The sequence below is a fragment of the Cherax quadricarinatus genome, chromosome 4 (genome assembly GCF_038502225.1).
Source record: "Cherax quadricarinatus isolate ZL_2023a chromosome 4, ASM3850222v1, whole genome shotgun sequence".
Classification (NCBI taxonomy): Eukaryota; Metazoa; Arthropoda; class Malacostraca; order Decapoda; family Parastacidae; genus Cherax; species Cherax quadricarinatus.
The window spans coordinates 29,606,475-29,629,832 of NC_091295.1; positions in this window are offsets into that span (position 1 = coordinate 29,606,475).

Below are 23,358 nucleotides of genomic sequence, written 5' to 3' on the forward strand. Positions count from 1 at the left end.
AGGCGGGGTAGGGGTCGGCCTAGGAAAGGTTGGAGGGAGGGGGTAAAGGAGGTTTTGTGTGCGAGGGACCTGGACTTCCAGCAGGCGTGCATGAGCGTGTTTGATAGGAGTGAATGGAGACGAATGGTTTTTAATACTTGACGTGCTGTTGGAGTGTGAACAAAGTAACATTTATGAAGGGGTTCAGGGAAACCGGCAGGCCGGACTTGAGTCCTGGAGATGGGAAGTACAGTGCCTGCACTCTGAAGGAGGGGTGTTAATGTTGCAGTTTAAAAACTGTAGTGTAGAGCACCCTTCTGGCAAGACAGTGATGGAGTGAATGATGGTGAAAGTTTTTCTTTTTCAGGCCACCCTGCCTTGGTGGGAATCGGCCAGTGTGTTAATAATATTTTTTAAATATTGTGTTAGATTTAGGTTAGATGAGGTTAGCTTATGTTAAAGTAGATTAGATTAGGGAGCTTAGTTCATGTTAGGGTTGATTATGTTATGTTAGGGTAGGTTAGTTCAGGTTAGGGTTAGTTATTTTATGTTAGGGTAGGTTAGTTCATGTTAAGGTTGATTATGTTATGTTAGGGTAGGTTAGTTCATGTTAGGGTAGGTTAGTTCATGTTAGGGTAGGTTAGGTTATGTTAGGGTAGGTTAGTTCGTGTTAGGGTAGGTTAGGTTATGTTAGGGTAGGTTAGGTTATACTGAGGTAGGTTAAGTTACGTTAGGGTAGTTTAGGTTATTTTAGGGTGGGTTAGGTCATGTTAAGGTAGATTAAGTTATGTTAGGATAGATTAGGTTATGTTAAGGTAGGCTATGTTATGTTAGGGTAGAGTAGGTTAGGTTATGTTAGGGTAGTTTAGGTTATGTTAAGGTGGGTTAGGTTATGTGTGAGGGCAAATTTGTCAATATACTAGAGTTGAAAAAAGAAATCAGAATCATTGGAATCCATATGTTAACCGGAGAATGCCTATTCTGATAGGCTTCAGATTTTTCAATTCTGGTATATTATATTTTCCAGAAAGGAAAGTTCGCGCTGTTAAGGGGCTGCAGTACTTCTAATTGGCCAGTTTTATTAAATAAAGAGTGATATTGATTTCTGTTTAGTAGTTAAAGAATGTCTGTTCTCAGTGATCTGATTGGTTTCAAATTATTACCGAGGGTGGCGCCTTAGAAGTTTTGAATATTTAGAGGCAAATTTAGAATTTTACTGAAATTGTTAAAAAACTTAGAATTGTTGGATTCTGATCAGTTACTAGAAAATGATTTTTCTTATTGGCTTCAAACTTTCAGTGTTGGTGGATGTTATTAAAATAAAGCGTGGATGTCACTTTGAGCTGTGTAAACTTTAATTTGTCAGCTTTATTAAATAAGGTGGTTTCCATGTAATAACTAGAGAACGTTTCTTCTGATCGGCTTCACACGCTTTGTAGCTGGTGTATTATAATTGGAAATTTTTTATATTGAATTTGGGCTGTTGGTCTCGATTTACCAATTTTATGGAAAATCGACCGTCTTTAAAAAAGCGCAAACTCAAATATTGTTTCTTTTAGGACTGTATTGAGTTTTAAATAAAACAGAAATGAAAAAAACTGAGAAATATTGAAAATTAGCGTTTTTGTGGCATTTTTAATTTTCACGAGTTCAGTGAGCCCTTAAATACTACATTTTCATACGAGTTTACGTTCGTATCTTCCATTAACTTTCTGAAAAGCTCTCGTTTATAACTTTAGGACGTCTTATCACATCAGAATTTACACACTGGTGAACTAAAACTAGACGAAGGGTTGTTGCATGCAACAGGTGGCATGTGGAGGCATCATCTGTTCAGTTTTATAGGCTATTTATGTCGTTGATTTTCACGTGAAAACTTTAGAAAGCCTCTTCTGATCGGCTTCAGAATTTCATCACCCGAGTATCCTACTTAGAAGAAGTTGAGTATTGTTACTGTAGTGTTTAAGTGTCATATTGCTTGTTTCACATTAACTGGAGTATGCTTTCCCAAGTGAGGTGCCTAGATGCTAGTGAGGAGCTCTTGATCCAAGGAAAGCGCTGAACCCTTTGGGTATAGTGCTTTTCTTGGATTAAAATAAAACAATTCTGAGTGGTAATACACACACACACACACACACACACACACACACACACACACGCACACACACACACACACACACACACACATACACACACACACACACACACACACACACACACACACACACACACACACACACACACACACACACACACATACACACACACATACACACACACATACACACACATACACACACACATACACACACACACACACACGCACACACACACACATACACACACACACATACACACACACACATACACACACACACACACATACTCACACACACATACACACACACACACACACACACACACACACACACACACACACACACACACACACACACACTCACACACACACATACACACACACATACACACACACATACACACACATACACACACACATACACACACACACACACACGCACACACACACACATACACACACACATACACACACACACATACACACACACACACACATACTCACACACACATACACACACACACACACACACACACACACACACACACACACACACACACACACACACACACACACACACACACACATGTATGAAAGGCCCCTGGGAGCTAGTGATCATGTGGTTCTGTGCTTCGACTACATAGTTGAGCTCCAAGTGGAGAGAGCAGCAGGAATAGGGTGGGAAAAACCAAACTACAAAAGGGGGAACTACTCAGGCTTGAGGAACTGCTTTCAAGATATTCAGTGGGAGAGGGAACTGACAGGAAAACCAGTACAAGAAATGATGGACTATGTGGCAACAAAAGGCAAGGAGGCAGAGGAGAGGTTTGTTCCTAAGGGAAACAGAAATAATGGGAAGAACAGAACGAGTCCTTGGTTCACCCAAAGGTGTAGGGAGGCAAAAACTAGGTGTACTAGAGAATGGAAAAGGTACAGAAGACAGAGAACTCAGGAAAATAAAGAGATTAGCCGAAGAGTCAGAAACGAATATGCACAGATAAGAAGGGAGGCTCAGCGGCAATACGAAAATGACATAGCATCGAAAGTCAAGACTGACCCGAAGCTGTTGTACAGTCACATCAGGAGGAAAACAACAGTCAAGGACCAGGTAATCAGACTGAGGAAGGGTGATGGGGAATTCACAAGAAACAACCGGGAGGTATGTCAGGAGCTCAACACAAGATTTAAAGAAGTATTTACAGTGGAAACCAGTAGGACTCCAGGAAATCAGAGCAGGGGGGTGCACCAGCAAGTGCTGGATGAGGTACATATAACCAAGGAGGAGGTGAAGAAGCTGCTATGCGAACTTGACACCTCAAAGGCGGTGGGACCAGACAACATCTCTCCGTGGGTCCTTAAAGAGGGAGCAGAGATATTGTGTGTACCGTTAACAAAGATCTTCAACACATCATTTGAAACTGGGCAACTCCCTGAGGTATGGAAGATGGCAAATGTAGTCCCAATTTTTAAAAAGGGAGACAGACATGAGGCACTAAACTACAGACCTGTATCACTAACGTGTATAGTATGCAAGGTCATGGAGAAGATCATCAGGAGGAGAGTGGTGGAGCACCTGGAAAGAAACAAGTGTATAATTGACAACCAGCATGGTTTCAGGGAGGGAAAATCCTGTGTCACAAACCTACTAGAGTTTTATGACAAGGTGACAGAAGTAAGACAAGAGAGAGAGGGATGAATCGACTGCATTTTTTTGGACTGCAAGAAGGCCTTCGACACAGTTCCTCACAAAAGGTTACTGCAAAAGCTAGAGGATTAGGCACACATAACAGGAAAGGCACTGCAATGGATCAGAGAATACCTGACAGGGAGGCAACAACGAGTCATGGTACGTGACGAGGTGTCAGAGTGGGCGCCTGTGATAAGCGGGGTTCCACAGGGGTCAGTCCTAGGACCTGTGCTGTTCTTGGTATATGTGAATGACATAACGGATGGGATAGACTCAGAAGTGTCCTTGTTTGCGGACGATGTGAAGTTAATGAGAAGAATCAAATCGGATGAGGATTAGGCAGGACTACAAAGAGACCTGGACAGGCTACAAGCTTGGTCCAGCAACTGGCTCCTTGGGTTTAACCCTGCCAAATGCAAAGTCATGAAGATTGGGGAAGGGCAAAAAAGACCGCAGACACAATATAGTTTAGACGGCCAAAGTCTGCAAACCTCACTCAAGGAAAAAGATCTGGGGGTGAGTATAACACCGAGCATATCTCCCGAGGCGCACATCAATCAGATAACTGCTGCAGCATAAGGGCGCCTGGCAAACCTACGGATAGCGTTCCGATACCTCAGTAAGGATTCGTTCAAGACTCTGTATACCATTTACGTCAGGCCCATACTGGAGTATGCAGCACCAGTTTGGAATCCACACCTAGTCAAGCACGTCAAGAAATTAGAGAAAGTGCAAAGGTTTGCAACAAGACTAGTCCCAGAGCTACGGGGATTGTCCTACGAAGAAAGGTTGAGGGAAATCGGCCTGACGACACTGGAGGCAAGGAGGGTCAGGGGAGACATGATAACGACATATAAAATACTGCGCGGAATAGACGAGGTGGACAAAGACGGGATGTTCCAGAGATGGGACACAGACACAAGAGGTCACAATTGGAAGTTGAAGACTCAGATGAATCAAAGGGATGTTAGGAAGTATTTCTTCAGTCATAGAGTAGCCAAGCCGTGGAATAGCCTAGAAAGTGAAGTAGTGGAGGCGGGAACCATACATAGTTTTAAGGCGAGGTATGATAAAGCTCATGGGGCAGGGAGAGAGAGGACCTAGTAGCAATCAGCTATGACTCGACCCCTGCAACCACAATTAGGTGAGTACAAATAGGTGAGTACACACACATATACACACACACATACACACACATACACACACACATACACACACACACACACACACACGCGCGGGGCCAGGAGCTCGGACTCGACCCCCGCAACCTCAACTAGGTGAGTACACACACGCACACACACACACACACACACACACACACAGCGTAGTGGTGACAAACACACTCCACCAACATTCACAGCGTGGTAATGACGCACATACACATAACGTAGTGGTGACACACACACAGTGTAGTGGTGACACACACACACATAGCATAGTGGTGACACCCCATCAACACAACGGGGAGGTCCTGTATCTGTGTTACTAAATAAAATTCCTAATATTTTTTTACACAACTGAAAAAAGTTACCAGCAAAATGATATGTAAAGAAACTTATATAATATCCGGCTGGTGTCAGTGAAGTCTGTGACAGGTGTCAGTACAATATCTGGTTCACTTGTAGGCTTCCCCACTCGTCGACGCTTGATAATAGACCATGTATTTCCTCATAGGAAGCTTCACCTTGATATTTAGTTTGTGTAGGTTTTAACGTGTTTTTTTATTAAACAAACTGGTTTCCATGAAATAACTGGGGAATGTCTCTTATGGTCAGAAATTAATTATAGTGTTTGACTTTATTGGGTTATCCCATTTTAAATCTGTGTAATGTATTTTTACTTACCCATAACATGTGTGTGTCCTCAAGCCCTTTGTAAAATAAAAATGCATGTCACGTACCCAAAGCTTAAATTAAACTTACTTATCTTCAACATTAGCGGTTAGCTTCAACATTTAGTGGTTAGTGATTTCTGCCAAGACGTTGTAATGAGTTAGCTACTGTTTCTCTTCCCGATCCTAGCTGACTTATGAGTGTGTGTGGGAAAGTGAAGGCTAAATTCCTGCGTGCCAGGACTAATGTGTTGGTTTGAGACCCTCAGACAGAAGGAACGCAGATTGTGTGTCTGTCCTTCCTACAGTTTTGTCATGAAGTTCAAATTCACGTGAGGATTTACCTTTCCAGCGAAGGAGAAATAACTATACGGAACATCTGAAGTATTAAACAAGGTCAAAGCGTATTAGATCCATCTTGTGGTATTAATTTATACTAGCACCAGTGGTGGACAGCTTGGTACAATCTTGATTATCGTCCCTTCGTCAAGGTAGGAATAATTCACTGTATAATAAAAACACGGACAAGGATATTATTGTAAGAATAGAAAACACAAGTAATATTTTAATCTGTATTGCAAGACACTGAGAATATCTTGAAATACAGAAGAAAACTTTTAAAAGACTTATTTCTGTCTTCATCTAATTTTAGAGACTGCATAGAACCCACGATGGCATTGTGGTTTGATGAGAGACAGTCGGTTCTATTAATAATGGTTATTATAATGCACTTTTACTCCCTGGCCTTGAAGACTACACAACAAGCGTTAATTTATGGTGATGCTCACACCAGCCATCCCTCATGCTAAGTCTCACCTGTGTACCACCTGTCCAGGTACATCCCGAGGCAACGCCTCCTCAATAGTAAAAAAAAATGAATGTGTGGTTTCTAGCTATATAAGCGATGACGATTTGTCTTTTACGTCCCTCGTTGCCAGACATATCTCTCTCGTTTATGTGATTTGGTTATTGACGGTTAATTATGCATTAATATAGATTATTGTTACTAGAATAACATGAAAATAATAGAATAACACGAAAAAGTAGTTTTTTGTTTAGTCAATGTTGAGATCGTACACATTTCGACGCACTGCAACTGACTGATAAACGAAATTGATGTTTGGATGACGGGTCTGGCGTGGAGAAGGTTGCAATACACAGCATCCTTCCCTTGAAGAACAACCAACACTCTTATATCTAAGCCCATCTTTCACTCTTTTTCGTTAATTTTCAAAATTTTATAATAGCTGGATGGGGATTCTTTTCTATAGATAAATGGGTTACTATCACATCTTTTTTCGAAAATGGTAGTTTCTATATCGGCGAATTCCAGTATATATCTCATTTTTATCACAATTGAATACACAGCCTTAAACCAGTTGTTAAACCTAAGGTCCTTTTAGAGACAAGACCTAACTAGGTTATACTCTCGCGTCTTAGAATTAGATTCACATGCGTCTTCTAAAACCTAAGTATCTATTTACTGGTAGGGAAACAATGGCAACAGGTGTTAAAAAGAAAAGACTTGGCTTGAGTCTCCACTTTCCCTGGACTGACTCCGGGTTCTTCAGTTGTGAACCGAAAGCGCTGCCCCTGACTTAATAGCCGTTAACTCTACGATTTTATTCCCTTGAATGATTACCAATAATCTCTATGATTATTTTTTTTAGATTATTGCCTCGAGGGGCGAATTTACTGAATGACATCAGTAATACTGTGTTCAAGCATTCCCCCGTGAAGCACCACTGAACATTCCACACATGGCACTCCGTCCATGATTGCATTTATAGGCAAAAAGATGCCGACGGACATGGTAATACGTCTAGTACACAGGTGAACAAAACAATCAATAATGACTTACTCTCGTTCAAGTTTGTACGTACTGCCATAACCATTCATTGCAACATTCACACACTAGTACCTTTGTCATCACTGAATGATGCTCCTTGCACTTAATGATGCTCCTTGCACTTAATGATGCTCCTTGCACTTAATGATGCTCCTTGCACTTAATGATGCTCCTTGCACTTAATGATGCTCCTTGCTTCCCTCTCCGAAAAGTGAAACATCCTTCCTCCAAATCTGAATTTGCCATAGGATCTGTCACTTAGTCTTGAATGTGTCAAACATATGTGTAGAAGGTGTAGCAATACTGGACTATGAAGGTAGGAAGTAGAAGAGACGAGTTGGAGGCTAGCCACAGTGAGGGAGAGTGTGAGGGAGGCTAGCCACAGTGAGGGAGAGTGAGAGGGAGGCTACCCACAGTGAGGGAGAGTGTGAGAGAGGCTAGCCACAATGAGGGAGAGTGTGAGGAGGCTAGCCACAGTGAGTGAGAGAGAGAGGGAGGATAGCCACAGTGAGGGAGAGTGAGAGGGAGGATAGCCACAGTGAGGGAGAGTGAGAGGGAGGCTAGCCACAGTGTGGGAGAGTGAGAGGGAGGCTAGCCACAGTGAGGGAGAGTGAGAGGGAGGCTAGCCACAATGAGGGAGAGTGAGAGGAGGCTAGCCACAGTGAGTGAGAGAGAGAGGGAGGATAGCCACAGTGAGGGAGAGTGAGAGGGAGGCTAGCCACAGTGAGGGAGAGTGTGAGAGAGGCTAGCCACAATGAGGGAGAGTGAGAGGAGGCTAGCCAGAGTGAGTGAGAGAGAGAGGGAGGATAGCCACAGTGAGGGAGAGTGAGAGGGAGGATAGCCACAGTGAGGGAGAGTGAGAGGGAGGCTAGCCACAGTGTGGGAGAGTGAGAGGGAGGCTAGCCACAGTGAGGGAGAGTGAGAGGGAGGCTAGCCACAGTGAGGGAGAGTAAGAGGGAGGCTACCCACAGTGAGAGAGAGTGTGAGGGAGGCTACCCACAGTGAGGGAGAGTGTGAAGGAGGCTAGCCACAGTGAGGGAGAGTGAGAGGGAGGATAGCCACAGTGAGGGAGAGTGAGAGGGAGGCTAGCCACAGTGAGGGAGAGTGAGAGGGAGGCTAGCCACAGTGTGGGAGAGTGAGAGGGAGGCTAGCTACAGTGAGGGAGAGTGTGAGAGAGGCTAGCCACAGTGTGGGAGTGAGAGGGAGGCTAGCCACAGTGAGGGAGAGTGAGGGGGAGGCTAGCCACAGTGTGGGATAGTGAGAGGGAGGCTAGCCACAGTGAGGGAGAGTGAGAGGGAGGCTAGCCACAGTGTGGGAGAGTGAGAGGGAGGCTAGCCACAGTGTGGGAGATTGAGAGGGAAGCTAGCCACAGTGAGGGAGAGTGTGAGGGAGGCTAGCCACAGTGTGAGAGAGTGAGAGGGAGGCTAGCCACAGTGTGGGAGTGAGAGGGAGGCTAGCCACAGTGAGGGAGAGTGTGAGGGAGGCTAGCCACAGTGTGGGAGAGTGAGAGGGAAGCTAGCCAAGGTGAGGGAGAGTGAGAGGGAGGCTAGCCACAGTGAGGGAGAGTGTGAGGGAGGCTAGCCACAGTGAGGGAGAGTGTTAGGGAGGCTAGCCACAGTGAGGGAGAGTGAGAGGGAAGCTAGCCACAGTGAGGGAGAGTGAGAGGGAGGCTACCCACAGTGAGGGAGAGTGTGAGGGAGGCTAGCCACAGTGAGGGAGAGTAAGAGGGAAGCTAGACACAGTGAGGAAGAGTTAGAGGGAGGCTAGCCACAGTGAGGGAGAGTGAGAGGGAGGCTAGCCACAGTGAGGGAGAGTGAGAGGGAGGCTAGCCATAGTGTGGGAGAGTGGGAGGGAGGCTAGTCACAGTGAGGGAGAGTGAGAGGGAGGCTAGCCACAGTGAGGGAGAGTGAGAGAGAGGCTAGCCACAGTGAGGGAGAGTGAGAGGGAAGCTAGTCACAGTGAGGGAGAGTGAGAGGGAGGCTAGCCACAGTGAGGGAGAATGAGAGGGAGGCTAGCCACAGTGAGGGAGAGTGAGAGGGAGGCTAGCCACAGTGAGGGACAGTGAGAGGGAGGCTAACCACAGTGAGGGAGAGTGAGAGGGAGGCTAGCCACAGTGAGGGAGAGTGAGAGGGAGGCTACCCACAGTGAGGGAGAGTGTGAGGGAGGCTATCCACAGTGAGGGAGAGTGAGAGGGAAGCTAGCCACAGTGAGGGAGTGTGAGAGGGAGGCTAGCCACAGTGTGGGAGAGTGGGAGGGAGGCTAGTCACAGTGATGGAGAGAGAGGGAGGCTAGCCACAGTGAGGGAGAGTGAGAGGGAGGATAGCCACAGTGAGGGAGAGTCAGAGAGAGGCTAGCCACAATGAGGGAGAGTGAGAGGGAGGCTAGTCACAGTGAGGGAGAGTGAGAGGGAGGCTAGCCACAGTGAGGGAGAATGAGAGGGAGGCTAGCCACAGTGAGGGAGAGTGAGAGGGAGGCTAGCCACAGTGAGGGAGAGTGTGAGAGAGGCTAGCCACAATGAGGGAGAGTGTGAGGAGGCTAGCCACAGTGAGTGAGAGTTAGAGGGAGGCTACCCACAGTGAGGGAGAGTGAGAGGGAGGCTACCCACAGTGAGGGAGAGTGTGAGAGAGGCTAGCCACAATGAGGGAGAGTGTGAGGAGGCTAGCCACAGTGAGTGAGAGAGAGAGGGAGGATAGCCACAGTGAGGGAGAGTGAGAGGGAGGCTAGCCACAGTGAGGGAGAGTGAGAGGGAGGCTAGCCACAGTGTGGGAGAGTGAGAGGGAGGCTAGCCACAGTGAGGGAGAGTGAGAGGGAGGCTAGCCACAGTGTGGGAGAGTGAGAGGAGGCTAGCCACAGTGAGTGAGAGTGAGAGGGAGGATAGCCACAGTGAGGGAGAGTGAGAGGGAGGCTAGCCACAGTGAGGGAGAGTGTGAGAGAGGCTAGCCACTTTGAGGGAGAGTGAGAGGGAGGCTAGCCACAATGAGGGAGAGTGAGAGGAGGCTAGCCACAGTGAGTGAGAGAGAGAGGGAGGATAGCCACAGTGAGGGAGAGTGAGAGGGAGGCTAGCCACAGTGAGGGAGAGTGTGAGAGAGGCTAGCCACAATGAGGGAGAGTGAGAGGAGGCTAGCCAGAGTGAGTGAGAGAGAGAGGGAGGATAGCCACAGTGAGGGAGAGTGAGAGGGAGGATAGCCACAGTGAGGGAGAGTGAGAGGGAGGCTAGCCACAGTGTGGGAGATTGAGAGGGAAGCTAGCCACAGTGAGGGAGAGTGTGAGGGAGGCTAGCCACAGTGAGGGAGAGTAAGAGGGAAGCTACCCACAGTGAGGGAGAGTGAGAGGGAGGCTACCCACAGTGAGGGAGAGTGTGAAGGAGGCTAGCCACAGTGAGGGAGAGTGAGAGGGAGGATAGCCACAGTGAGGGAGAGTGAGAGAGAGGCTAGCCACAGTGAGGGAGAGTGAGGGGGAGGCTAGCCACAGTGAGGGAGAGTGAGAGGGAGGCTAGCAACAGTGAGGGAGAGTGTGAGAGAGGCTAGCCACAGTGTGGGAGTGAGAGGGAGGCTAGCCACAGTGAGGGAGAGTGGGGGGAGAGCCACAGTGATAGTGAGGGAGGCTAGCCACAGTGAGGGAGAGTGAGAGGGAGGCTAGCCACAGTGTGGGAGAGTGAGAGGGAGGCTAGCCACAGTGTGGGAGATTGAGAGGGAAGCTAGCCACAGTGAGGGAGAGTGAGAGGGAGGCTAGCCACAGTGAGAGAGAGTGAGAGGGAGGCTAGCCACAGTGTGGGAGTGAGAGGGAGGCTAGCCACAGTGAGGGAGAGTGTGAGGGAGGCTAGCCACAGTGTGGGAGAGTGAGAGGGAAGCTAGCCAAGGTGAGGGGAGAGTGAGAGGGAGGCTAGCCACAGTGAGGGAGAGTGTGAGGGAGGCTAGCCACAGTGAGGGAGAGTGTTAGGGAGGCTAGCCACAGTGAGGGAGAGTGAGAGGGAAGCTAGCCACAGTGAGGGAGAGTGAGAGGGAGGCTACCCACAGTGAGGGAGAGTGTGAGGGAGGCTAGCCACAGTGAGGGAGAGTGAGAGGGAAGGCTAGCTACAGTGAGGGAGAATGAGAGGGAGGCCAGCCACAGTGAGGGAGAGTGTGAGGGAGGCTAGCCACAGTGAGGGAGAGTTAGAGGGAGGCTAGCCACAGTGAGGGAGAGTGAGAGGGAGGCTAGCCACAGTGAGGGAGAGTGAGAGGGAGGCTAGCCACAGTGAGGGAGAGTGAGAGAGAGGCTAGCCACAGTGAGGGAGAGTGAGAGGGAGGCTAGCTACAGTGAGGGAGAGTGAGAGGGAGGCTAGCCACAGAGCGGGAGAGTGAGACGGAGGCTAGTCACAGTGAGGGAGTGTGAGAGGGAGGCTAGCCACAGTGAGGGAGAGTGAGAGGGAGGCTAGCCACAGTGAGGGAGAGTGAGAGGGAGGCTAGCCACAGTGAGGGAGAGTGAGAGGGAGGCTACCAACAGAGAGGGAGAGTGAGGGAGGCTAGCCACAGTGAGGTAGAGTGAGAGGGAGGCTAGCCACAGTGAGGGAGAGCGAGAGGGAGGCTAGCCACAGTGAGGGAGAGTGAGAGGGAGGCTAGCCACAGTGAGGGAGAGGGAGAGGGAGGCTAGCCACAGTGAGGGAGAGTGAGAGGGCTAGCCACAGTGAGGGAGAGTGAGAGGGAGGCTAGCCACAGTGAGGGAGAGTGAGAGGGAGGCTAGCCACAGTGAGGGAGAGTGAGAGGGAGGCTAGCCACAGTGAGGGAGAGTGAGAGGGAGGCTAGCCACAGTGAGGGAGAGTGAGAGGGAGGCTAGCCACAGTGAGGGAGAGTGAGAGGGAGGCTAGCCACAGTGAGGGAGAGTGAGAGGGAGGCTAGCCACAGTGAGGGAGAGTGTGAGGGAGGCTAGCCACAGTGAGGGAGAGTGAGAGGGAGGCTAGCCACAGTGAGGGAGAGTGAGAGGGAGGCTAACCACAGTGAGGGAGAGTGAGAGGGAGGCTAGCCACAGTGAGGGAGAGTGAGAGGGAGGCTAGCCACAGTGAGGGAGAGTGAGTGGAAGGCTAGCCACAGTGAGGGAGAGTGAGAGGGAGGCTAGCCACAGTGAGGGAGAGTGAGAGGGAGGCTACCCACAGTGAGGGAGAGTGTGAGGGAGGCTAGCCACAGTGAGGGAGAGTGAGAGGGAGGCTAGCCACAGTGAGGGAGAGTGAGAGGGAGGCTAGCCACAGTGAGGGAGAGTGAGTGGAAGGCTAGCCACAGTGAGGGAGAGTGAGAGGGAGGCTAGCCACAGTGAGGGAGAGTGAGAGGAAGGCTAGCCACAGTGAGGGAGAGTAAGAGGGAGGTTACCCACAGTGAGGGAGAGTGAGAGGGAAGCTAGCCACAGTGAATGAGAGTGAGAGGGAAGCTAGCCACAGTGAGGGAGAGTGAGAGGGAGGCTAGCTACAGTGAGGGAGAGTGAGAGGGAGGCTAGCTACAGTGAGGGAGAGTGAGAGGGAAGCTAACCACAGTGAGGGAGAGTGAGAGGGAGGCTAGCCACAGTGAGGGAGAGTGAGAGGGAGGCTAGCCACAGTGAGGGAGAGTGAGAGGGAGGCTAGCCACAGTGAGGGAGAGTGAGAGGGAGGCTAGCCACAGTAAGGGAGAGTGAGAGGGAGGCTAGCCACAGTGAGGGAGAGTGAGAGGGAGGCTAGCTACAGTGAAGGAGAGAGGGAGGCTAGCCACAGAGAGGGAGAGTGAGAGGGAGGCTAGCCACAATGAGGGAGAGTGAGAGGGAGGCTAGCCACAGTGAGGGAGAGTGAGAGGGAGGCTAGCTACAGTGAGGGAGAGTGAGAGGGAGGCTAGCCACAGTGAGGGAGAATGAGAGGGAGGCTAGCCACAGTGAGGGAGAGTGAGAGGGAGGCTAGCCACAGTGAGGGACAGTGAGAGGGAGGCTAGCCACAGTGAGGGAGAGTGAGAGGGAGGCTAGCCACAGTGAGGGAGAGTGAGAAGGAGGCTAGCCACAGTGAGGGAGAGTGAGAGGGAGGCTAGCCACAGTGAGGGAGAGTGAGAGGGAGGCTAGCCACAGTGAGGGAGAGTGAGAGGGAGGCTAGCCACAGTGAGGGAGAGTGAGAGGGAGGCTAGCCACAGTGAGGGAGAGTGAGAGGGAGGCTAGCCACAGTGAGGGAGAGTGAGAGGGAGGCTAGCCACAGTGAGGGAGAGTGAGAGGGAGGCTAGCCAACGTGAGGGAGAGTGAGAGGGAGGCTAGCCACAGTTAGGGAGAGTGAGAGGGAGGCTAGCCACAGTGAGGGAGAGTGAGAGGGAAGCTAGCCACAGTGAGGGAGAGTGAGAGGGAAGCTAGCCACAGTGAGGGAGAGTGAGAGGAAGGCTAGCCACAGTGAGGGAGAGTGAGAGGGAGGCTAGCCACAGTGAGGGAGAGTGAGAGGGAAGCTAGCCACAGTGAGGGAGAGTGAGAGGCAGGCTAGCCACAGTGAGGGAGAGTGAGAGGGAGGCTAGCCACAGTGAGGGAGAGTGAGAGGGAAGCTAGCCACAGTGAGGGAGAGTGAGAGGGAGGCTAGCCACAGTGAGGGAGAGTGAGAGGGAGGCTAGCAACAGTGAGGGAGAGTGAGAGGGAGGCTAGCCACAGTGAGGGAGAGTGAGAGGGAGGCTAGCCACAGTGAGGGAGAGTGAGAGGGAGGCTAGCCACAGTGAGGGAGAGTGAGAGGGAGGCTAGCCACAGTGAGGGAGAGTGAGAGGGAGGCTAGCCACAGTGAGGGAGAGTGAGAGGGAGGCTAGCCACAGTGAGGGAGAGTGAGAGGGAGGCTAGCCACAGTGAGGGAGAGTGAGAGGGACGCTAGCCACAGTGAGGGAGAGTGAGAGGGAGGCTAGCCACAGTGAGGGAGAGTGAGAGGGAGGCTAGCCACAGTGAGGGAGAGTGAGAGGGAGGCTAGCCACAGTGAGGGAGAGTGAGAGGGAAGCTAGCCACAGTGAGGGACAGTGAGAGGGAGGCTAGCCACAGTGAGGGAGAGTGAGAGGGAGGCTAGCCACAGTGAGGGAGAGTGAGAGGGAGGCTAGCCACAGTGAGGGAGAGGGAGGCTAGCCACAGTGAGGGAGAGTGAGAGGGAAGCTAGCCACAGTGAGGGAGAGTGAGAGGGAGGCTAGCCACAGTGAGGGAGAGTGAGAGGGAGGCTAGCCACAGTGTGGGAGAGTGAGAGGGAGGCTAGCCACAGTGAGGGAGAGTGAGAGGGAGGCTAGCCACAGTGAGGGAGAGTGAGAGGGAGGCTAGGCACAGTGAGGGAGAGTGAGAGGGAGGCTAGCCACAGTGAGGGAGAGTGAGAGGGAGGCTAGCCACACTCTACAGGGGAAACTCAAAAACCAGCACCGCGTTAAGAGTAAACATATAAAAAACAGTTTAATTTTTTAATATGACTCGTACCAAAGCCAAACCATATCTGCTTTTAAAAGCCACAACATTCTGAACATTATTTAGCAGCCAGCATATATTGAGTAATAAATTTATCATACACATTTATCATGGAGACATCTAAATAATCACTGGAACTGACATTTCAATGTTAGTAATGTTGTGGACGCGTTTTCCAACATAAGATGGACGTATCAAGATGCTGTTTTCAATATCATTATTATATTATCATCCTGTATATGTGTTTCGTTCGTTAGTAGGTAAAGTAAGATATGTTATTACGGGGCAAGGTTTGTTAAGCATGTCCTCAGGTATATAGAACAACATGAGAGAAAACTTCGATTGGAGGGTAGACTAATATAACATTTTTGGATGGCAAGACGGGCCCACCTACGTTTCGTTCTAGTTAAAGCTTTATCTAGTCAATTTGTAGTATTATAAGTGTGTACAATTGTCCCAATTGTAGGCTTTGTTGATAGGTTTATGATGATAATAAATAATGCAGATTTAATTGATCAAAGCCATTTGATCAATTAAATCTGCATTATCCTTGTTTATCTTTTTCACAGAATGTGCAATGAGATGAGCGTTTCTCTCAGGGTATATATGCCGAGAGTTTACGCTAATCCCTATCTTAGAAGTTATAGTAATGTTGACTAGCGGTGAAAAGGTTACTTGATGCCTTAATGGCAGTAGTGAAATCGAGAGGACCCCAATGGAGAGAAATCACTGTCGGACTTTTTTGGATTATCCCAGGTTCTCTACACATATGCTGCTATATATGATAATTTATGTAACTGTATTTGTGCATACCTGAATGAACTTACTTACATAAAATCTTTAAACCCCATTAATCAACCAACCTACCATTATAATAATAATAATAATAATAATAATAATAATAATAATAATAATAATAATAATAATAATAATAATAAATCTTTATTTCTACATGATGTAACTTATACAGACCTAGCTGACATCACTAACATACTAAATAGAAAGTCCCTGGTTATGTAGAGCTTTTCTGGCAAATTAGGTTAAATTTGCCCCCAGGATGCGACCCACACCTGTCAGCTAACACCCTGGTACCTACTTACTTCTAGGTGATCAGGGACAGTAGTTGTCTTAAGGAAACACACCCCAAAAGTACATATGTTATGAAAGAAGAACTTGAAATGGAAATATAGTATTTAGCTGATACAAATTCAGTTCCACTAGAATGAATGCTTCATAGGCGCGATGGCTCAGTATAAAGTGGCAAATTAAAACTAATCGTCAGGCCAGTAAATACGCTAGTGTTCTATTAATTTTCGGTGGCGTCAGTGCCGTAAATGAATTAGTCTCACAAGTTGCAGGCTGATACTCTACAAATCCCACGTCTCTGAGCTGGAATTTTTGTTCCAGTTTACTTCATCGTCGTTCCAGAAAAGTGCTGCCGATGTTAAGATCTGGTATGGGGGGGGGGGGGGGGGAAATGCCATTTCTTATCCGTCTTCAAGATACGTCTTAATACGTGAATCTATATTATATGGTTGCGTTTTATCACTTCCCCTAAAAGCTTTCTTCTTCCTCTGTCGTAAATGTACAATAGACAAAGTAAACATTTAAAGATAAATAATAAATGGATAAATGAGATAAGTATCTGGGAAACAGGAGCAGGTGGCAACTATAGTGGGCAGGTGAACGATGCTCACCGGACGGGACGTAACTATCATGAACCATCGTCCGCTAATCATGACAAATCCAATTAATTACCGACTCCAGATTTCCAATTAAAGCCAATGCCCCCACGGAGCTCTTGACTGGCAGAAATCTTACTTAAGACCGAAGACCGGACTGGGATCACTACCAAAACCAGCCACTGCGGTTTGTCTTAGTTCATGTGTTCATTTTTTTTTTTTTTTTGGTAGGAGAGAAAGGAGAGGGGAGGGGAGGGGGTCCTCGTTATATGTAGGTTTTTAATGTAAGAAAGACGTAAATAAATCTTACTTTCAGACTATTCCATTTTCTCCTATGCCTGATTCCGTTAGTCACTATTTATGCTATAGTCAGCAACTGTTTCTACTGTTATGAACTAAAGTAGGCACAAATAATATACACTAATGTATTCTGGAAAGTTCTCAATTTTGTGAGCTCTGCGCCACGAGACACATCACATCACTAGGAGTGTGGAAGTGATGAGTTAAGAGCCACATTTATTTACACAGACACTCGACAGTACGCGTATATTGTTCCAGTCTCGGTGTTGTGCCTTTTTGGTCTTTATAATGTTTATTATTTTTTTATATGGAAACACTGCAGTAACTGTATGGGAGACGATTATTGGATAAACAAATGAGACTAGTGTGATTATTTTTGATAGGCTTACTAGTCGAGTGTCAAAATAAAGTTTATACTCATACCCTGTTGCTGTAGGTTTAATACCCATAAGAATTTACCGCTTGCTTTAAATATAATAATAATAATAATAATAATAATAATAATAATAATAATAATAATAACAGCAATAATAATAATAATAATAATAATAATAATAATAATAATAATAATAATAATAATAATAATAACAATAGCAGTATATCATCAGGGTCAACGCCTAGCCACATTACACCACCATGTTTTCTCATAAAAATAAGTCGAGGTGTAATAATTGTTACTGTGGAAAATTTTGGATTATCCTCAATTCATCATGTGTAAATTTGAATAATGCAATAATTGTGTAATGAAATGTGATGATGATTTGACCCTTTCGAGAAATTTCGAGTGAGGGGGTTGTACAACAGCTGCTATGTAACGCCGGGGACAGACACCATATTGAATTTAATGTGTGAGAGGGCGTTGTCAGAGGCCAAACTGGGGTGTTTCGGCCTGAAGTTTTTAATAGGAACCCGTGTTAATGTCCCCTGCTGAAGAATTGGGACAGAAAATTTGCGAGACCTCAAGAATTGCGTGTGAATGGCAGAACATTACTCACAGGGAAGTGCACCATTAGTCCTTGCATTTAGATCATTAGCTGGCCAGTGTAGGGTCTAGGTGTTTGGCAGGTGTTGTGGTGTGATTCATCTACAGTAATTAAACGGTAAGTGTTAATATCAATTATATTTTGTGCGGCCAGCAAGCCTAATCCTATACAGTCCACACAACTTTAATTGCCAGAGTAGCTGGTTTTAATATTATAATTATTAATTTAATGTTAAGTCTAGCTTTTTGTGTGAGTGGTGAGGAAGTGGGCAGTTGAGGGAGTTACAGTTCAGTGTCCTACTAAGTCCCACTTACCTCAACCAAATTACTTGCAGGTAATACCCTGTAAGTCTCCTGCAGGTGATTTGCTCACATAGTAATAATAATAATAATAATAATAATAATAATAACAATAATAATAATAATACTAATAATAATAATAATAATAATGAAAACTGAGGCACATGTGCAACATCTGGGTATCTTTATTGTAGACGTTTCGTCATCCAGTGGCTTTATCAATACAGATTCTAGGGCATAATTTGAAGACAGTAAAACTGTATACAAAAGATGAGGTAATCAGTCCCTCAGCCTTGGAGTTAGTGTGAACAGCACCGTAGTCGTGAAGATTCTCCAGAATCTTGTCGGTATTGTATACCAATTTTGCACAATAATAATAATAATTTTCACAGTTACAATCATTATTTTGGGAGCAGCTGGTAGGTAGATACGGCAAAAAGATTACACTCGTCTCAGCTCACTAATGATACCACTGTTCTGCTCTAGGAAAGCTCAGCTGAGGGAGACTTAGCACAAGTCATTTTGTTATCCTTAATGAGCACTTGTTGATAAGGTTTGCTGGAAGAAGAATTAATGATATTTTTATATAGCTGCGAATTTATCTCCCCGTTAATATTATTTTGTGTGTATGATTCTTTTGTATATGATGGATGATTAGACGGCAGACACACACACACACACACACACACACACACACACACACACACACACACACACACACACACACAGCACCACACCTGGCCAAGCACGTCAGGAAATAGAAAAAGTGCAAAGGTTTGCAACGAGACTAGTCCCGGAGCTAAGGGGTATGTCCTACGAGGAGAGGTTAAGGGAAATCGATCTCACGACAATGGAAGACATGAGAGATAGGGGGGATATGATAACGTCATATAAAATACTGAGAGGAACCGACAAGGTGGACAGAGACAAAATGTTCCAGAGATGGGACACAGCAACAAGGGGACACAGTTGGAAGTTGAAGACTCAGATGAATCACAGGGATGTTAGGAAGTATGTATTTCTTCAGTCACAGAGTTGTCAGAAAGTGGAATATTCTGGGAAGTGATGTAGTGGAGGCAGGATCCATACATAACTTTAAGAAGAGGTATGATAAAGCTCATGGAGCAGGAAGAGTGACCTAGTAGCGACCAGTGAAGAGGCGGGGCCAGGAGCTTTGAATCGACCCCTGCAACCACAACTTGGTGAGTACACACACACACACACACACACACACACACACACACACACTCAAACACACACACACACACAAATAAACACACACAAATACACACACTCACACAGACACAGACACAGACACAGACACAGACGCACACATACACACACACACACACACACACACACACACACACACACACACACACACACACACACACACACACACCCACACACACACACGCAGCAAGACTAGTCCCAGAGCTAAGAGGTATGTCCTACGAGGAGAGGTTAAGGGAAATCAACCTGACGACACTGGAGGACAGGAGAGATAGGGGGGACATGATAACGACTTACAAAATACTGAGAGGAATTGACAAGGTGGACAAAGACAGGATGTTCCAGAGACGGGACACAGCAACAAGGGGACACAGATGGAAGCTGAAGACACAGATGAATCACAGGGATGTTAGGAAGCATTTCTTCAGCCACAGAGTAGTCAGGAAGCGGAATAGTTTAGGAAGCGATGTAGTGGAGGCAGGATCCATATATAGCTTTAAGCAGAGGTACGATAAAGCTCATGGTTCAGGGAGAGTGACCTAGTAGCGACCAGTGAAGGGGCGGGGCCAGGAGCTTGGACTCGACCCCTGCAACCTCAACTAGGTGAGCACAACTAGGTGAGTACACACACACACACACACACACACACACACACTCGTGAAGTTGATGAGAAGAATTCATTCGATCGAAGACCAGGCAGAACTACAAAGGGATCTGGACAGGCTGCAGACCTGGTCCAGCAATTGGCTCCTGGAGTTCAACCCCACCAAGTGCAAAGTCATGAAGATTGGGGAAGGGCAAAGAAGACCGCAGGCGGAATACGATGTAGGGGGCCAGAGACTACAAACCTCACTCACAGAAAAAGATCTTGGGGTGAGTATAACACCAGGCACATCTCCTGAGGCACACATCAAGCAAATAACTGCTGCAGCATATGGGCACCTAGCAAACCTCAGAACAGCATACCGACATCTTAATAAGGAATCGTTAAGGACCCTGTACACCTTGTACATTAAGTCCATATTGGGGTATGCGGCACCAGTTTGGAACCCACACCTAGCCAAGCACGTAAAGAAACTAGAGAAAGTGCAAAGGTTTGCAACAAGACTAGTCCCAGAGCTAAGAGGTATGTCCTACGAAGAGAGGTTAAAGGAAATCGACCTGACGACACTGAAGGACAGGAGAGATAGGGGGGACATGATAACGACATACAAAATACTGAGAGGAATTGACAAGGTGGACAAAGACAGGATGTTCCAGAGACGGGACATAGCAACAAGGGGACACAGTTGGAAATTGAAGACTCAGATGAATCACAGGGATGTTAGGAAGTATTTCTTCAGCTACAGAGTAGTCAGGAAGTGGAATAGTTTGGGAAGCGATGTAGTGGAGGCAGGATCCATACACAGCTTTAAGCAGAGGTATGATAAAGCTTACGGTTCAGGGAGAGTGATCTAGTAGCTACCAGTGAAGAGGCGGGGCCAGGAGCTCGGACTCGACCCCTGCAACCTCAAGTAGGTGAGTACAACTGGGTGAGTACACACACACGCACACACACACACACACACACACACACACACACACACACACACACACACACACACACACACACACACACACACACACACACACACACACACACCTAGTAGCAATCAGTGAAGAGGCGGGGCCAGGAGCTATGACTCGACCCCTGCAACCACAAATAGGTGAGTACACACACACAGTGAAGAGGCAGGGCCAGGAGCTGTGAATCGACCCCTGCAGCCACAACTAGGTGAGTAAACACACAAACCTCTTGTGTGACACATGTCTGGCAACGTTGTGGGACACCTCTTGTCTGGCAACGTTATGGGACACATCTTGTCTGGCAACGTTGTGGGACACCTCTTGTTGGGCAACGTTGTGGGACACATCTTGTCTGGCAACATTGTAGGACGCCTCTTGTTTGGCAACGTTGTGGAACACATCTGGCAATGTTGTGGAACACATCTGCCAATGTTGTGGGACACATCTGGCAATGTTGTGGAACACATCTGGCAATGTTGTGGAACACATCTGGCAATGTTGTGGGACACATCTGGCAATGTTGTGGGACACATCTGGCAATGTTGTGGGACACATCTGGCAATGTTGTGGGACACATCTGGCAATGTTGTGGGATACATCTGGCAGCGTTGTGGAACACATCTGGCATTGTTGTGGGACACATCTGGCAATGTTGTGGGACACATCTGGCAATGTTGTGGGACACATCAGGCAATGTTGTGGGACACATCTGGCATTGTTGTGGGACACATCTGGCAATGTTGTGGGACACATCTGGCAATGTTGTGGGACACATCTGGCAATGTTGTGGGACACATCTGGCATTGTTGTGGGACACATCTGGCAATGTTGTGGGACACATCTGGCAATGTTGTGGGACACATCTGGCATTGTTGTGGGACACATCTGGCAATGTTGTGGGACACATCTGGCAATGTTGTGGGACACATCTGGCAATGTTGTGGGACACATCTGGCATTGTTGTGGGACACATCTGGCAACGTTGTGGAACACATCTGGTAACGTTGTAGGACACATCTGGCAATGTTGTGGGACACATCTGGCAATGTTGTGGGACACATCTGGCTATGTTGTGGGACACATCTGGCAATGTTGTGGGACACATCTGGCAATGTTGTGGGACACATCTGGCAATGTTGTGGGACACATCTGGCAATGTTGTGGGACACATCTGGCTATGTTGTGGGACACATCTGGCATTGTTGTGGGATACATCTGGCAACGTTGTGGAACACATCTGGCAACGTTGTGGAACACATCTGGCAACGTTGTGGGACACATCTGGCAATGTTATGGGACACATCTGGCACCGTTGTGGAACACATCTGGCAACGTTGTGGAACACATCTGGCAACGTTGTGGAACACATCTGGCAACGTTGTGGAACATATCTGGCAACGTTGTGGGACACATCTGGCAATGTTATGGGACGCATCTGGCAACGTTGTGGAACACATCTGGCACCGTTGTGGGACACATCTGGCAACGTTGTGGAACATATCTGGCAACGTTGTGGGACACATCTGGCAATGTTGTGGGACGCATCTTATCTGGCAACACTGTGGGCGCTGATCGTACACTACACTGTGATTTAAAGGAGAATTCAGCGAACTTTAGCAGAACATATGTCATGAAATCTTTCGTCAGAATTTCTTCGTTAGTGCAAATGTTGAATAACTGACTTGGAACAAGTTGTACATGAATGATACACAATACCAACAACATGAAGAATTAGACATATGTGCAACACTTGGGTTTCTTTATTGTAGACGTTTTGCCAACCAGTGGCGTTATCAATACAATACAAGGACATTATGTGAGGACTGCAGACCTATATACAAACAATGAGGTAGTCTTGAAGACTACGGTGCTCCTCACCAACTCTGAGGTTGAGGGACTGATTACCTCTTTTTTTGGAATATAGTTCTACGATCTTCACATTATGTCCTTTTATTGTACTGATAAAGCCACTGGATGGTGAAACGTCTACAAATAAAGATACCCAGATGTTGCACGCATGTCTAATTCCTCAAGTAGAATATTACAGAGTTTACCTTGCATCTTACATGTTTAAGATAAAATATAAATTGCAGATAAACAGTATATCCAGACGCACTCCAGTTAAACCCATTGGGGTTTAGTTCCTAGGCATTTTGTGTGTTCATATGTCCTTGCGCTTCCTTCCAGGGGATGAATATGGAAAGAACGATAAACTAGCAACAGCAGTTGGATGTGACTAACAACAGCAGTTGGATGTGACTAACAACAGCAGTTGGATGTGACTAACAACTGCAGTTTGGTGTGACTAACAACAGCAGTTGGATGTGACTAACAACAGCAGTTGGATGTGACTAACAACTGCAGTTTGGTGTGACTAACAACAGCAGTTGGATGTGACTAACAATTGCAGTTTGGTGTGACTAACAACAGCAGTTGGATGTGACTAACAACTGAAGTTTGGT